Genomic DNA, 14,555 nt, shown 5'->3' with positions numbered 1-14,555 from the left:
TGCAACAAAACTACTAAACAGGAAATGGATGAATGGCTGCAATAAATCAAAGCTTAATAAGGCTTTCAATCCATGTGGTTTTTTATTTATAGCAGAGAACTGAATAGGCTAATATTTCTCATGCAAATTTACATAAATGTGTTCTTTACTGTCCGCTAGGTCAAACACAGCCCTGGTAGGTGCAGACACAATTCCCCTGGCTTCCGAGAAGACAGAGTAACCACACTTTTGAGGAATGTGTTGCTCTGACAAACAGCAGAGTCAAAAGTACTCTGTGACAGGTAGAAAATTTGCATTTCCATTAGTGAGGCCTTTGTCAAATGAAATCCCTGAAGGCAACGAAGAATGTGTGTGGAAGGAAAATGCAATGTATTAATTTACACCCCTTCACACCCCCCCCCCAAAAAAAAAAAAAATTCACTGTATAGTTCAATGAAATGTAAGTTAAGATAAAAGGCAGAGGGCAAAGATTTACATTCCGAAGGGCTATACAATAAAGGGATAGTGATTTGTGGATGCTTTTGCCACATGATAGCCTTAAAAAGAAATGCTTTTAGATAGTTTGGCTGTCTGTTAATTCATCAAGGACTCAACTCTTATATCCTGTTCAAAATTACCAGCTGCTCAAGTAGTGCCATTAAGGTGTACAGAGTCAGGGCACAAGGATCAAACTGAGTCTGTGTACGAGCCATTTTGCTCCTCTGAAAAATCTGTAACACGTGCTCTACTACTTGAAAAAATAAGCCTACTTTTTACCCCTTTTTTTAAAGTTTATCAAAATGTGGATACAATTTAAAGGATTGTGCTTAATCTTTTTGTCTATTGTCTTTTAGAAATCAATGATAAAATACTGTCAGGATTTTTAATGAGATTCCTATTATTCTATGCTCTGCAACACCTGCTTCTCATGGATGCAACTCTAATGAGAAATTAACAGGTCATCAGTGGAATTATGGCTAAAACAAGATACTATTTCATGTAAATAAAAATGTCAGAAATTGATCCAAGGTTTAATTTGACCAAGCTTTAAAACACATTCATATTATCACAACTAGCCCTGATCATTTTAGGATGTCTATATCCCACATTAGTTCTTCATTTGTATTCCAGATATTTATCAAGAGTCACTTTATCTTGAGCCTGATGGATTTAAATTTGTAGTTTCCCCAGATATATTTGAGCATTTCAGGGGAATACACATCTTAAAGGTTAACTTAAGACCGTACAGAATTAATGTTTTCAAACCAGTAAATTTAGCGGCGTGTCCTTCCCCACCACAGCCCATCCCAGAATCCCAGTGGGAGCTGGCACTTTCTATACTATCACCTTTCCATCTTGCACCCCTTCCTTTACTCTGGTGCATGTAGATGGACAGCTGGATAATGTGAACTTGTGGCAGGATGTACCAAAACTTACTTAAGCTTATCTACCCTGTTGTTTCCATGCAATGCCAACAGTTTGCCTGGACCTCTACATTCAGATGTGGAAACAAGATCCCAGCTCTGAGGAGCACAGGGAGAATACTTTGCACTTGTGCACACTGATGGTGGCTTTAGGAGTGCGTGCATGCTCTTTACCAAGTCAGCTAATGAAAGTAAATTTGCCTCATCAAGAAGTCTTTTCAGGAACAGCTCAAATATTTACCTACTCATTTTCATACAAACCTCTCACAGGTTAACTATTGATCACGCCTCAGACTAGTCAGCTGTCAAGTAAAGTTAGAATAATTCTTGCATAGGCATTCTTCTAGTTTATTCCTCCTCCAGTATACAGTCTTGTTGTACTAGCCCCTATGTGATGCGTGGTGCTTGTAAATTGCTCCATCAAAAGAAAATGCAAAAGCTTGACCCCAACCAAAATAGTCATATTGGATGAGTTATGAGGTACGGTTATGAGTTTACCAGGTCCAGAAGCCTAAGTCCTAATAACATCTTCCCCTTCAATTGGATTTCTGCTCTGACACCATCTATGACATTCAGAAGGTCTTTCCAGGAGTAAATTAATAGTTTTTTTGTGACATCCCCTGAAAATCAGAACGCTACTAGAGTGAAAGGGGATGTTCTGAGCTGCAAACATCATGTCCACAATGAAGCCTTTTTTTCTTTTTTTTTTTTTCAAACATTAAGAAATATCTCACTAGATAAATTAAAGAACAGACAGACAACGCACACTGGCTAGTATCCAATTTTCTATCTTCAGGAAATGGTGTAAATTGCTTTCATTATGCTTTTATAAAATGGTTAGTTCTATACAGGATCTAAGTATTGCTTTCTGGTTTGGGCTCTTTCTGCCTCTGTTCTTACTTATTGCTGCCTCACTAACTTTATTGCTAGCAAAGTTTTTCAGCATTTCTTTCTTTTTTTCTTTCCCCTTTTCATACAGCAATAAATATTATTCGATTCAACAAATGCATACAAATGGTTTCCATTAGAATTTTAATCTACTCTCAAAATGAAAGAAAAGCTTTGTATAAATCTTTTTAAATTACCAGAACATAAATTCAGACAGGGACATCTCCACCTAGGCTGAGCTAGGGAGTTCACAGCCTGCTGTCCTTGCTCATAAATTAATTGAGGTCTCTAGCTGCTGTAAATGAACAGTGCATCCTGCAAAAGATCATATCTGTCAAGATTGCAGATTGGTTTCTATCAGAGTTTGCAAAAGTCAGAGCTCACAATGCTTTCATTATGTCTATGAGTGTGGCTTCCCAACTGGAAAGAAATGTGTGTTTTGTTCTGTTGGGCCAAGATTTACAGAAAGCAATTTTCCTCCATGCTCCAGCTATGACAAACCTACTGAAAAATGTCATTTCATGACTTCTTTCATTCAATCACCTTTTTACTGACAAATATATATATTCTTTCTGCTCGATGTATACGCACCAACTGTGACATTTAATGGGCAAGGAAAGTTAATCACAGGTGAGTACATATCCCTCTTGGATATTGCAAGCTATACTGCTTTCACTGCCACTACTCCATTATAAAGTAAGCATGGCTTCAGCTGGCTCCCACAACTACCTGCTTTATATCAGAAATTTATACATTTTTAAGGGGCTCCCTAAGATTCTAGGCACCAGCTAGCATATCCATGAAAACCTCTTAGACATCCTACATTATGGTAGGGTTATGACAGAGTGCGAATAGAGTCCGACGCAAGGTGGATATTACTGAGTCCGCAGTATCATTTTGTTTCTTCCCCTTTGGCTCTCCACTGTGAATCTGCAGGCACATGAGGGATGGAGTAAGGAAAAGACAGAGATCATCAGATCACAGAGTTTGGGCTGTTTGGTTTGTTTGCTTGTTTGTTTCATCAGTGCCATATTGGATGATGGTGGCAGGGACCACAGACACATTAACACTTGTTTGCAAGAGTTCAGAAATCAAAAGGAGAGTAGGACTGATCAGAACAGCTCTTTGCACTAGTGAGTAGAATTAATGCTACTTCAGTTGTCGGGGATTAAAACCCAGACACTGTACATCCACGTATTTCCTTCCTTGCCTATGCCAGCTGTGCTGAGCCTTCCCTCTTCATGGCAGAAACTTCACAGGAGGCATCCCAAAATCACTTCAATGTCCACCTGTCACCCCTACCTCTCTAGTTTACAAAAAGAAAATTCTCTCTTGTTATCTGGAAGCAGCAGAAAGCCATCATACCAATTCTTAAAAACGATGAGGAGATTTGCCACAGCTACAAACACCAGTCACAGAATGGTCTTGATGATCTCACTACACAAAATGCTAGCAAGACAGGGCTAGAAGGGCATACCATGGCATTTTGTTCTGTAAATACACACACAACCTTTTAAAGAATGCAGATTATTTACATCCTAAAAGTTAATGTGCCTGTTAATCTCTATTTAAAAGCTTCTGCTTTAGCCTTTTAGTGTCAACCAGTTATGGTCCATGAAACAAAGGTGGCTGCCAGCCACAAGAGCCAAATATGTGCTGGAAATTAATTATTTACTTGGCAGGCTCAGCAGTCACTTTGCTATCAAAGCAATTGGGGCAATTTAGCTCCTTTATTAAATACTCAATAGTTCTGACCTGTATCACACAGGTGACATTCAGCATTCCCGTGTCATGATGCTGCCTCTTCCCACTATGGGTCACAAGCACCACGCTGTCAAACTCTTCTCCAGGAAAAATACTTGCAGGTGCAAACATCAGCAGTTGTCCTGGTAGTCTAGTTTAGAAAGCATTTAAAATAAGTATTTTAAATGTACAACTGCTCTGTGCTGGGCTCACACAACAGGAGGGAAATTTCAGGCTGGAAGTTTTCACTGTAGCAGATTACTGACTGCTGAAGATGTGGATTGCAGTGGCAACCCTGATAATATGCTCACCATAGCAGGGACAAGGCAGTATGGTGCAAAACAAAATCCCTCATAAGCAAATATTCATAATATTTTGTGTTATTTCAACCAATGCCTGACACATACTAGCATACAGGTATGTACATCACTCCACTGAGCAGCAGAAGGAAAAGGTAAAGTAAAAGAAGAAAAGAGAGAGAGAGAGAGAGAAAGAAAAAGCCCTGCAGTATTTTTCACTTTGGAACACAAATCAAACTGCAGAGATTATTGATGAACAGCAGGTTGATCCCCAAAACTGTGTTGTTGCCATCACAGGTTGAAGTGACGCTAACAATTCCAGCAAATATTTAAGTTTCCTCCTTCATTTACTTCAACATACTGGTCACAGTCACAGCCTTTTGAACTGAGTAGTCCCTCCCTATAACTTCAAATATTTGAAAACACCTCAGAGTCATTTTATGAATAATTTAAAGAGGCCTTTTCAGGTTTTTCCCTAATAAGATCCCCAGGTTGTCACACTCTCTCTGTATCCCATTACAAACTGCAAGCAACTGTATCTATCCCATTACAAACTCACTGTGTTGTACTACTGACTAACTCTCACTGCTTATTATTTTTTTCCAAAATTTCTCTCTCTTGGGGGCTTTCTGTGTTTCAGATTATTTTTCCCCAGATGCAGTAATTTTCTTTTCTCTCTTGTGTTTTCAGAGAAGACTGAGAGGAGTGGTTAAGGGATCTTGCAGTGGACCCAGACTTGAGAGCAATTACCCATGCAAGCCAGGAGCAAGACTCAATTGGCCCGACCAACATCGTTCATGCTGGGCAGTCTGGCACTGTTGAAGGTGATACCTTGCTCGTAAACAACTGATAAGAGAAATGCTCAGACTTCAGCCACATTAGTTTGATGTACCACCTTGGTTAGGAAGTGTTTGACCTTGAGTTGTCCACAACTTAAGATAGGAAGGCAAAAAGTCAATGAGACTTAATGACCTTCCTTCCCTCCCCGCAACTTTCTCCTACTAAGGATCAGCTGTGAATTTCTTTACTGTGTTACATACCTTCAAGGGATTGAGATACATCCTAAACAGACTACACCAAGCAGTAACCTAGAGACAACCATCCATGATTCAGGATAAAAACCCATCAGTAACTCCTTCACTTTACAGGAAAAGAACCCTCACAATATGCAGTTATGTACCTGTTCATCAAATCTGACTTTTTTTAGCATGGATTTGAAGTATACAATGTTGATCCCTGTTAGACTACCCGGCTAAATGGACCATATGTGTATTTGATTAGACTGTAGACAGTTCCAATGTTCCAGACAGCTCCCCTAATGAAGGTCCTGCCTACCAAATGGATCAAAATCCCATCAGCTCTAATGACTGGCATCAATCCCCCTGTGTTGATGCAGTACCTTTGCTTCTAGCAACATGTCACGGTGTTTTCTGTGTTAGAAACTGAGGATTTAATGATGACAATATAGAGGTAATTATAGATTTATGTATGCAGCAACAATTTTGTTCTATCCATTATTTTGATTTTTTTTTTTAAATTTGGACACAGTGTATGTGACTATCACAACACTTTCATAAAGTTCTTGCTTAGCAGAGCGATGTGAGAGGAGAGGTGGTGCACAAGTGGTGCAAGTGGTTCCGTCTTATAAGCACTATTAGAAAGTGGGACAGGGTGGGATTTGAGGATCTTGATTACCAAACCTGAAAAAAAATATGAAGGAAGAATGCTCTATGTATGTGTCAAAAGAGTATTAGAGTGATTATTTGTCAGGAAACTGCATTTATTTATGGCAAGTTTCCCATTATTGCTGTATGATGTGTTATGATAACCTCTACTTCACTGAAACTTACATCAGTAGTTTTCAAGAGAAACAAGAGTCAGGAAGCCCATTTTAGGTGATTAATCTACATCTCTGCCCATGAAGAAATACAGACTGAAGCACCATTCCACTTCAGAAGCTTGCATTAAAATGTGCTGGCAGCAGGACAGAAGGCAAGTGTTCATATCTGTGCAGGTAAATTCTAAAATCAGAAATACAAATACGACAGAAAAAGCAATCTGTTGAATACTACATTGCTCTCATTTAAGAGCAAAGAGAAAAGATTTTTGTGTATTACTGAGGTGCCACGGACAGACAGCTTGCAAATACACGTGAAAAGGTAGTCTACACCAATCACCAATGTCCAGCCCCTAGCAAGCAATTTATCTCTCTTTCAGTCTAGCTTTTAAATGAAAGGTGCCTGCTCTTTCTGAAGTTATTGGATTGTGTTCTGACAATAAAGTTAAATTACACAAGGAGTATCTAGAATATTTCATCACAAAATCAATGTGCCTTATTTTAAACTTTGCTTTCTTCATCATAACTTACATACACGCACACTGATCTATGAAAGTTTTCGTTCAGTAAGAACACAATTTCAAAAAAGCTACTGCTGCCTCAAGGAAAATACTGAAATATATTCTAAGACAGAAATAATTCTATTTATCAACCATTTTTCTTCCTCACCTCTTTGCTATTTAGAATATTTGCATGAAAATGGGATCTTTATTTCCCAAGAGTTCATCAGCTGCTACTGCTATGATATAATTTCCATGGATACCAATTGTATGTGATGTTGCAAGCATATGACAAAAGGATGAGGAATAAGGAAGAGAGAAATCAACTAGCTGCTCTATTCTTTGGCTATGCTTTTGGGTAACTCCATAAACAAAGCCTAAAGCCTTATCTAATCAATTCATCACTCCCACACAAATAATCTGCTTGGTCCTTCTCCCTTACAAGTCCTTTTGGTAAAAATGTCCCAACTTATTTAAATGTGTTCAGTCCTTCAAATATTATCTCTGACTCAATGAGAACAGGACTCAGGACTTCAGGGAGTGACAGAGACAAAAGCCATTATTTTTTAACCTAACTTTAAATCTTGCTAATTCAGAATTTTAAGTGGTAGATTTCTCAACTGAATATATGTGTGTGTGTGTGTGTGTGTGTGTGTGTGTGTATATATATATATATATACACCTTGGTAAGGTATCTGTTTCAGTAAAATTAACATCAAAGAATTATAGATATAATGAAATTTGTATGCTAAGGAGGGAAGAACTAATGAAGAAAACACCAAGTTTCAAAATATATCTGTTACATCAGTAGGTACAGCAATTTAATGCTATGTGCCTGCAGAACTGTGCAAGGCTGAGTTAGTTCACAGCCTGATGTGGATTTTGATATCTACATCTTGTTAAAAATCATTTGAAGAATATGTTACCTTCAGTTTAAAGCCCTTTCTAATAAGTGGTTTGGGATGAACACATTTTCTCACTTTGTAATTATATAAAAATATATTTTTGAATGTGTTTGACCAGAACATGACTCAAGGATTTTGCTTCTACTCAGGAGAGAAAAGTCCAGAAGCAAGCAGCAGCGTGAGCAGAAAGATCTGGAGCCTCACTTCATCCAGGGAACCCTGATGATGCTTGCAGGCAAGTCCTTGCCATGTTTTGATCATCACACGGTAATGTGTGACCTACAGAGACAGAGAAAGAAAGTCACAACTATAAAGCCCTCACTGGTATCTCTGATCCCTCACCCCAACACCTCAAAGGCAAAGGAAAATTCCTAATTCACAGGGAAAGAAACAGACAGCTGCAAACCAGTTAAGAAGCGTGGCAAGAGTAAAAGGTATGGCTAGGAGCAGAGCTACAGAGAGAGGTCCCATGGGAGAGCACTAACCACCGAGACACAGCCCTGGTCCAAGGGTGGTCAGAGCACAGCAGCCAGGAGCACCGAGAACATCTCATTCATCTCGTTCACTCCTCCAAGCCCTAACAGTGCTTCCCCAGCATCTTACAAATCACCCCTTCATTACACTTTGCAACCATAGTTAAGCTTCTCTGCCAGGAGCTAGGAGTCACTGAGCCCCTCAGAGTCCTCCCTGCTTTTGCTTTTGTTTCCCGTTGCAGGCTCGAGCAGCACGCTGAGGGGCAACCGCAAAAAGCCTCTCTGTGGCTTGCAGGCTGCTGCCTCGTGAGCCCATTCACTAGCTGAGGAGAAATGGATGCTAACTCTCAGCACAGCCAGAGGAAGAGCAATAAAAGCTTTCTCATCCCTTCTCCTGGAACAGAAAGTTCAGTGCAAATATGAGACCCAGGCGATACAGCAGGCTGCTCCTCTCCCCCAGGGCAGGCCACTAGTGTCCTGCAATTTTGTAGTCTCCTCCCAGAAACTGAAATCCAAGGCGTGCATACCTTGCAACACATGGGGCCAAGGCTCCAACTATGCATTTTTCTGTTCCTTTCCTACCTCTCAGTAGCCTTAACATTATCGCTGGGGTAGATATGAACTTTTTTTTTTTTTTTAAACTTTGCTCATCTGTCAAGTCTCATTCCCTGACATCAAGGAGATCAATCTGCCTTCCTTAAACACAACTCCTGGCTCTTTTGAGAGGCTTCCCTTTTTAGATATTGGTCTCCTAAGCTCCTCTCCACAGCCTGTCTCCCCTGCTGCATCCTTCAACAGATTTTTTCAAATGAGAACAGACAACCCATATAGGCTGACATGCTTTTTGCACCGCTCGCTGCTCACATCTGAACGCTGCTAACCAATCTGCCTGCACTGCCAGGCAGTACAGTGGTGGGAGTGGGGACGAGAGGTGTCTGCGACATGTGTACAGGCATGCAGTTGGAAGGGACTGCCTTCCTGTAGTCAGTGAAAATAATGTGGGTGAGGAAGCTCATAAACATTACTAGCATAGTTGTAAGCAGAGACAAAAAGGGTTTTATGGAAGAAAAAAATAAAAAGAAACTATTAAAAAAAAAAAAAGCACACACACACATACAAAAAAAAAAAAAAAAGAAAACAAACAAACATTATCAGAATCTACCCTCCTTGTTGGAGTTTTTTCCTCAGAAAGAAAGCATGTTCAGGCATTCAGGTATTCTCTCTTGAATGCAAAATTCTCAGAAACATCATTCATAGGTAGTCTTTCTTCACCTGAGGTAAAGTTGGTCAGTTTTGTTTGCTCAATGCTTGTAGTTATGCCTTAACCTTAGAAAGCAGCTGAAATAAAACAAAGATGGTGAAGTTCCAATGCTACACAGCTATTTTGACTTTCACAGGGAGTTACCCATAGGGAGAAACCCACAGGGAGTTTCAGATGACAAGATGGTGACCTGAAACAGCTCTTCTTTGCTCTCCTTCAGTCCATTTCCCTCCCACATGGGATATGTAAAAGAATATCTTAGTTACATCAGCCTGAGCTAAAAGTGCATTTAAAATCAATCCAGGTAGTGCATAGCCCCCACTTGAGGGCAGAATTCAAAATCAGAATATTTATTACCAAGCTGTAAAGCTGTGTTTTTGCAGACTTTGTCAGGAAGGCGTTGTTCGAATGCCAATAGGGACATCAGGCTCCTCATAATAGACCTCAGGTCAGGAAAGGATGTGAACACATCGTCAGCTTTAGCCCCACTGACTTAAAAGATAGTTAAGCACATATTCTACATCCTGTCATGAACAGGAAATATGTAGTACCGTACAGCCACCTTAGCTGCGAGGGGAATATGCATGCTTATACAGGAATCTAGCTCACTGCAAAGCTTGGATGGTTACAGCTTTTCTTGCACTCTAAGCTGCAATCAATAGAAAGTGGCCAGTAGTGAACAATGAGATCTAATCCAAAACAGCCTATTAAGGTGCTTCTTGTTTGTTTTTTTTGTTTGTTTGTTTTCCTCCCAAACCAAATGTGTGAAGGTACCATCATACCTTGTAGCAAGAACCATCCCAGACACCAGCGACCCTACTGCAGGCTTAAGTCAGTGCTAGTGGGTGTGGGACTCCAAAGACCCATGCTCAGAGACACATCCTGCTGGGTGCCACATAGACCTCTTGCTTGTATCTCAGAACCCCTGGACAAAAAGAGACCTTGGAGGAGATGGTGGGAAGAACGGGTGCAGGAAGAGACAATGAGGATCCAAGAGTAGGGAGAGGCGGAGCAGGAAGCAGCCAAAGCACACACCTGGAAATCTCCTGGAGCCACTGCTCTGAATTCAGCTGCTATGTTTTATTTCTGGATGAGAGATGCTGAATGTCAGGGAGAAGCAGTCAGCCCCCCTCACATACCTCCAGGCTACCCTCCTGCCTGTACAATGTCCTAGAGCAGAGGGTGTAGTCCAGCTGCACAGAGGACAAGAGGAAATGGCCTCAAGTTGTGTCAGGGGAAGTTCAGGTTGGAAATTAGGAGATGTTTCTTCTCAGAAAGAGTAGTTAGGCATTGGAATAGTTTGCCCAGGGAGGTGGTGGAGTCACTGTCCCTGGGGGTGTTTAAGGAAAGGTAGGACGTGGAGCTTAGGGACATGGTTTAGGGGGTGATAGTGGTGGTAGTAGGATGGTTGGACCAGATGATTTTGGAAGTCTTTTACAACCTTAATGATTCTGTGATTCTAAGCCTACACAGTGCTTTCACTGTGCTTCCATCTACCTTCCAACTAACCATGACGGTACTCCGCAATGATCGCTTAGTGGCCTGGCACACTGGAAGCACGAACATAGCCTATGACTTTCAAAAGACAGTAACTCTATTTGATGAAAATCTGTGTTTCTTTCATGCTAACTAAAGAATATATATTCCCTAATCACTTTGAAAAAGTTCCTTCAGTTTAGGACAGGTTTGTTTGAGGTGCTCAGCTTCTCCACCCTTCCTCTTACTCAACTTATTTTTTTCCCTCCAAATTATGGGGAGGTTCCTTCTCTTGTTTCTAGACAGCTTCATTTGGCCTTGAAGAGTCCAATAGATAACACAGCTCCTATACAAACACACATCCTTTTCTCTCATCATTTAATCTTCAGACTTCAACACCCTACCACAGAAAGTCCCTGTTCTGGTCTCCTCTGTCCCCTCCCTCAGGCCAAGCCTCCAAGCACCAGCCAATACTCTCCTCAGGTGTTTCCACACCTAACTAGTTTTTGTTTTTGTTTTTGTTTTTGTTTTTTGTTTTGTGTGTGTGTGTGTGTTAGTTTTCTTGTAGTTGTTACTGTTGTTTGTTTTATTGCTTTGTGTTTTTTTGTTGTTGTTGTTGTTTTTCCCTCTGGAAGACAGATAAGCAATGTTAACAGCAAAGTCCCATTTCTTACAAAGCCATTTCCCCAGTTGTCACAGAAATATACCTTCCCCATAAGATTTAAAACCAGAAAGAATAAATATGATACACGTATCCAATATAATTAAGTACAGTCATTCCTGAAAAAGGAAATCTGCAATTCAAAATCCTGGCATCTGAATTTGAAGCTCTCTAGCAAAACTTGTCAGCTCCTCAAGAAATAAATATGAAAACCACACCACAAAACACTAGATGCATTATTATTAGTATCTTAATAACAGTACAAATATTAAAGTGCCATATTGTTTACAACACAAAATTAAAATTTTAATTTTAATCAGTCCTGTTTACCCAGCAACATTCTGATTAGCAGAGTTGATTGAACAGTGAAGAAAAAAAAAAAAAAAAAAAAAAAAAACACAACAAAATACGCCACATAAAAGACTTGAGCACAAGTCAACAAGCAGTAAGAGCGGAGTTACACAGCCAACTGAAGAATGCACCCAAGTCTCTGGCAAAACAAGACACAACTTATGCCACTGAAGTGGTGATTTGAATACATTTCATTTCCTCTCCTTTGGTGCAGGGAGCCCGTCTGCATATTTGCACGACAGAACTGAAATACACATTAGCTTAAAACAATGAAGGAATAGGGAGGCAGAGAACATGGAGTAGGAAATCCCATGAAACCATAGGCAATTGCTTCTTTATTATGCATATTTTGCTGCTGAAGCACATTATTCTCGTTCTCCTTAGGGCACCGTTTGTTAAGAGCACAGTAAATAATGTCAACAACGGCAAACCCAGCACACCGAGCCTGATTTTTTTGTCTCAGATGTGGGTGAGAGAGAGCACTGACAGAAGCCGTATTTTCCAGCACAAACCTGAAAGCATGCAAGAGGGAAGCGGCAGTTCCTCATTCCAACCCCTGCTCTTTAACACCTCCTAAAAATAAAAAAGTCAGGTTCACAGGATGATGGTGCCCTTCTTAGAACCATAGAAGACCAGGCTGGAAGGGACCCGCAACGATCATCATGCCCAACTTTTGTTCCTCATGTGGAGCCATGGACGGCTGCCGCTCAGGCGCCGCCATTTTGTGCCACAACTATGGAGGTGGCGCCTGACGGGCAGGAAGCTGAAGGCGCCTTGCTCCTGGAAGGCCTCTGCCACAGGGACTCACTTCAAAGCCGTGGTCATGGCACATTGGAAGGGTTTGGACAACACCACCCCACTGCTCCTGGAGATGAGAGCGTTGGGCAGCCAGCTGCTGCGCTCCTGCTCCATCAGAAATCAAATGCTGCACTCCCTTCCACAGTTTGATTAACCACATGCTTCATTAATGCTTTCACTGTTGTTTAACAATGCTGTAAATGCCAGGAAGACACTGGTTGTTTATTTGTTTGGTTTTTGAATGAGGCAGAGACAATTCACAAATGCTTTTTTTCCTTTTTTTTTTTTCCCCCTCATGATTTCCTTTAAGACAGAGAAAATAAACAGGTGAGTTAAGTGTAAAAGGAAAGGAATGTGGACTTAAAGGTTTCATACAGGGTTTCTTAAACAGTCTGTTAAATGCTTTTCCATTGTGCACCTTTCAGTCGTTTCTGAGGCTGAGAACATGGAGGAGATGCAGACTACGCACTTGAAACAAGTTTTACCCCTCTGTTCTCAAGTCACAGAGAGTTTTGCATTAGATTTTAAAGGAAAGGGAGAGAGAAATCTACTAAAAATGACTTCAGTGGAGCAAACCCTTTGAGCCAGCCCCACTGAAGAGAGAAAGAGTTGGTTCCTCACACTTTCAGACACGTATTACATAGGCCCTTTTTTTACCTACAGCTGAGAAGAAACAGCTGCAAATAAGCGGCCCTTCAGCTGTGGTCAGTTCTGAACTTCATTCTTAAGTGCTCCAGTGTAGCAAAACCTGAAGCCAACCCCTTTGGATTACTAGAGTACCGCTCTCTGCTTCTTCACAAGTTTCTCACCACTCCATAGCAGCTTTGAGACTCCCTGCGGTACAGCTGCTCCCCACAGCCTCACCTCGTAAACTTCGCCCAGACACCCAGGTGAGACCAAGCCCTGCGTAATTGCTGCTTCAGGGCAATCAAGTGGAGCCTCTGTGCTTTGTCCCACTTCACTTGCATCAAGTCTCCCATCACCCAACTTCAGAGAGAAAAGTGGAGAGCAGTAAGTTGGAATTCTTGTTTACTTTGCTTGCTCTCAACAGGATAAAATCCCTCCAAGATTCATTTCAGTAGCTGATTAATTGCTGCAGCAATTGTATGCACGGAGCTTTCAGTCTGAGTGATACACCAGAAGAGCTTTTATTGCCAGTGTAATAGCAGGCTATTTTAGAAATCAGAACGATTATACTGGTCACAGCATACTTTTTGTTGTGTTTGTGAAAATATTCCTCATATACAAAGCAGTAAAATGTTCAGTCAGTGATCAAAGTTTCAGAGATGAAGATTATACTCTCACACAAAATGAGAGCGTATGAAACCACCCTTTCTTAAATGAAATTTATGTAAATAAGATTGCTGGTTCCTTGGGTTCTCTGATGGTGGAATAGAATAATATTTAGAAGGAAAATCTAGCAGGCAGGATTTTGATTCAACATTTATGGTGGTGTTATATTGAACTCAATAGGATCTCAGCATTTATTTGAATAGGATTTCTTCCTCCAATTAATGCTGCTGAAGTAACTATCAAAATGTTCCCCAGTCCCCTTCCAGCTTCCTGCAGTTTTTTAAGCAGTCACCTGCCTGTCACCTCACAGGCCATAGAGGTGGTTTACCATGGGGTGTGGTGTCAGTAGCCACGATGGGCTCTGTGAAGCTTCATGCTGGTGAGACATGGGGCTCAAAGAATAGTGCAGCTGGTAGTTCAAAGCCCAACTGTGCCAACGGTAATGACTGGAGGAAAGGGCTGATGGAAACACAATGAATTACAACAAGGCAAATGCAAAGTCCTGCACCAGGAACACAACTTCACATTACAGGACTGGCTGGACGCGCACACTGGACAGAGGGCTCCTTGGTAGAGAAGGACTGAGGTGGACAAGAAGATGAAGTGCCCTCTCAGCAGAGAAGGCTAACTGCATACCAGGCTCTACTCAGAAGCATGCAGCCAGAGG

Source organism: Aythya fuligula, chromosome 4 (genome assembly GCF_009819795.1).
Source record: "Aythya fuligula isolate bAytFul2 chromosome 4, bAytFul2.pri, whole genome shotgun sequence".
Classification (NCBI taxonomy): domain Eukaryota; kingdom Metazoa; phylum Chordata; class Aves; order Anseriformes; family Anatidae; genus Aythya; species Aythya fuligula.
Note: the sequence above shows the minus strand (reverse complement) of the source record.